This window comes from Dysidea avara, chromosome 5 (genome assembly GCF_963678975.1).
Source record: "Dysidea avara chromosome 5, odDysAvar1.4, whole genome shotgun sequence".
Taxonomy (NCBI): domain Eukaryota; kingdom Metazoa; phylum Porifera; class Demospongiae; order Dictyoceratida; family Dysideidae; genus Dysidea; species Dysidea avara.
The window spans coordinates 18,720,854-18,724,906 of record NC_089276.1 but is presented as its reverse complement, the minus strand read 5'-3'; the positions used below and the strand labels follow the sequence as shown (position 1 = coordinate 18,724,906).

Below are 4,053 nucleotides of genomic sequence, written 5' to 3'. Positions count from 1 at the left end.
ATGAGTGAGTGAATGAATGAGTGAGTGAATGAATGAGTGAGTGAATGAATGAGTGAGTGAATGAATGAGTGAGTGAATGAATGAGTGAGTGAGTACATGAGGGAGTGAATGAGTGAGTGAATGAATGAGTGAGTGAATGAATGAGTGAGTGAGTACATGAGGGAGTGAATGAGTGAGTGAATGAATGAATGAGTGAGTGAGTAAGTGAATGAATGAGTGAGTAAGTGAATGAGTGAGTGAGTAAGTGAATGAGTGAGTGACTTGAGTGAGTGTGTATATTTGTGTGTGCACATGTTGGTTGCCATGGAATACTCCAGGGGGCAATGGTGATATTTTATATTATTACAGGGGAGTATGTGCTCATATATACACAGTCTAGTGTTATTTGCCTAGCTATATTCACTACCCTTTCACCGTACCAAGCTGTACAGCTAGACCATCTTTGTTCTTTATTAGCTAACTCTTTTTGTTTCTTCAGTACTGTTAGGGCATTTGATTCGTTCTTTTGATGTAACTTAATCTTCAATGGCATGGCACCTCATGTGACCTGAAACTTTTAAAACTAATGTTCGAACTGTGTATCATGATTACCAAACTGACATCACTGTGCTTAGGTAATAATAACTATATGCAGGCACATATTCTACACCCACAGCAAGCATGTTATCTTCAATTTATTGCAATGTAATAAATTACATTACATGTTATGTATACAGAGTGTTCTAGCTATACTAATTAGCCTAACAGTTTCTTAGAAGGTATTAAGAGTGACCATAATATTATTGAATAACAACTAATAATATGAATATGAATAAAATGGCAAATTTCAGTTTTATCTGAAGTACAGTTACAGTACAGGTACTGTCTCTTTTTCACTTGATACTCACTAGTGATTGATTAATTATTTGTTTAACCTCATGGTAGTCGGAAAAAGTCGTTCTTCCCTACCAGAGCACATACAGCAATAAACACAATACAAAACACAACTACTAGAAAACACAACTACAAGCTATACAACCATACTGATAATACAAGATAAGCTACAAGTAAAAGTTCCCTGCAAAGGACCACAAGATTGTGGTTCTGAGCTAAAGGATGCTTTTCAAGGTGTGTTTTGGTGTGCATTTTATATGATTTTTGCAAAAGGTAATCATGGGTACTTTGCATGGTACATGATGCATACCTCCTAAACCATTAGAGCTACAAATTTATATATTTAAAGCATTAGAATCATCATGTTCATAGGTAGTGGAGACAGAGGGGGTATGGCCCTCCACTTTTATTGGTCACGACGTCAATGCTTACAACAATAAACCAGCTAGTAGTCGCTGTGATGTAAATACTGCTTCCCCTTTTAATATAGCAGAAATACCTTGTAAGTGGTGATTGTCATGTTGCTGAGTCTTATCATTTTGTAGTGATACCTCTTCATCACAATGACTTTCATAATAACACATGTACTTGTCAATCTCTCATAATCTTCATACGTATTTACTAAATAATGACAATCAATCTTCCAATTACAAAACATCTTATATAGAAAAGAAGTAGAGGCAAGAGTAGTTGTACCCAGCTTTGGTGACCACAGATGTCAAGGAATCAAGACACACGATAGTGTGTCGTGCGGCCCAAGAAGCCGGCGCGCCACACCGTGAGTATATTGACAGGAAGAAAGAAAACGTCATTCTCACACATTTGTATCTCGGTGATACCTCATCCAATTGGAACCAAATTTGCTGCAGAGTTGCCCGCCAGCTAGGGGAGTCTACATTCCAAATTTGAAGGAAATCACTCAAGCCATTTCCGAGATACGAGTGGCCAAAGTTTCGTTTTTTTTTCTTCGTTTTTTTTTTTTTCTTCTTCGTCTTTTCGCACACTTGCAAAAATTGCTATAACAAGCAAACGCGTACTCCGATCGCCTTGAAATTTGGCACACAGAAAGGGAGTCCAACGGCGAATCCTAGCATCAACTTTGGTACAAATCCGATGAATGGTTCAGGAGTTATGACCGATTATTCGCGTAAAACAAGATCGATTTGTTGTCACGCCTACAGGGTAAACCGCTTCATGGAATGAGTTGAAAATTGCTATGTAGATGGAGTAACCATCGTAGGAGTGCCTTTTGGTGGTTTGAAAGGAATCGAGATAAAGACCACGGAGATATGACACAAAACCCAACCTGTGTCACAATTACGCGATCGATTTTTAGGAATAAAAAAGTATTAGTTTTCACGCCTACTAGGCAAACCGCTTAGAGCAATGAGCTGAAAATCGGTGTACAGCTGGAATAATCTTCATAGAAAGTACTTGCAGTAGTACAGAAGAATCGGATTACAAACCACTGAGTTATGATTCGAAAGCCAACTCCGTGTAGCAAATGCGAGATCGAGATACTCTAATAGAACAGTCACCCTAATAGAGCATTCGGCTAATTTATTTACTCCATTATAGAATTTTATTGCATCACAAGTTATTCTGTAGGGAGTTCAGCTGTAAACAGTTAATCTTATAGACAGTTCAGCAAGAAGACAGTCACCATGTGGAGAGTTAAGCAAATATATCACTATAGAGATTCAGAACATTACAAGTCACACTGAAGAAAGTTCAGCTATAAACAAGTCATGCACCCTGTAGAGAATTCAGCTACAATTAAGTCACTCTCTAGAGAATTCAGCTACACAGAATTCAGCTACACACAAGTCACTGTGGAGAGAGTTCAGCTACAAACAAATTATCCTTTAGAGTGATCAGCAATGAACAAATCAACACAAATCTACCTGTAGAGAGATAAGCTAGAAACAAATCACCCTGTAGAGAGTTCAGCTACAAAAAATCACCCTGTAGAGACATCAGCTAGAAACTAGACACAATGTAAGGAGTTCAGCTACAAATAATCACCCTGTAGAGAGTTCAGCTAAAACAAATCAACCTGCAGAGAGATCAGCTACAAACAAATCACCTTATAGAGAGTTCAGCTACAAACAAATTACCCTGTAGAGAGATCGGCTACAAACAAATCAACCTGCAGAGAGATCAGCTACACACAAATCAACTTGTAGAGAGATCAGCTACAAACAAATCACTCTGTAGAGAGATCAGCTACAAACTACACACAATGTAAGGAGTTCAGCTACAAACAAATCACCCTGTAGAGAGTTCAGCTAAAACAAATCAACCTGCAGAGAGATCAGCTACAAACAAATCACCTTATAGACAGTTCAGCTACAAACAAATTACCTTGTAGAGAGATCGGCTACAAACAAATCAACCTGCAGAGAGATCAGCTACACACAATTCAACTTGTAGAGAGATCAGCTACAAACAAATCACCCTGTAGAGAGATCAGCTACAAACTAGACACAATGTAAGGAGTTCAACATACAAGCAAATCACCCTGTAGAGAGTTCAGCTACAAACAAACCAACCTGTAGAGATATCAGCTAGAAACAAATCACCCTGAAGAGAGGTCAGCTACAAAAAATCACCCTGTAGAGATATCAGCTAGAAACAAATCACCCTGAAGAGAGGTCAGTTACAAAAAATCACCTTGTAGAGAGATCAACTACAAACAAAACACTTTGCAGAGAGTTCAGCTACAAACAAATCAACCTGTAGAGAGATCATCTAGAAACAAATCAACCTGCAGAGTGATCAGCTACAAACAAATCAGCTTGTAGAGAGATCAGTTACACACAAATCAACCTGTAGAGAGATAAGCTAGAAACAAATCACCCTGTAGAGAGTTCAGCTAAAACAAATCAATCTGCAGAGAGATCAGCTACATACAAATCACCATATAGATAGCTCAGCTACAAACAAATTACCTTGTAGAGAGATCAACTACAAACAAATCACCCTGCAGAGAGATCAGCTACACACAAATCAACTTGTATAGAGATCAGCTACAAACAAATCACCCTGTAGAGAGATCAGCTACAAACTAGACACAAAGTAAGGAGTTCAGCTACAAGCAAATTACCCTGTAGAGAGTTCATCTACAAACAAATCAACCTGTAGAGCAATCAGCTAGAAACAAATCACCCTGAAGAGAGG

At 38.3% G+C, this 4,053-nt stretch overlaps 1 long non-coding RNA gene across 1 annotated transcript; it reads right to left on the bottom strand.

The window, feature by feature from the left end:
• Positions 1–761: 761 nt before the first annotated feature.
• LOC136255932 (uncharacterized) lies at positions 762–2,176 on the bottom strand. The gene is made up of 2 exons (XR_010701219.1): positions 1,373–2,176; positions 762–944 (listed from the first exon to the last, which is right to left on the bottom strand). It is a non-coding gene; the product is annotated as an uncharacterized lncRNA (long non-coding RNA).
• Positions 2,177–4,053: the final 1,877 nt, after the last annotated feature.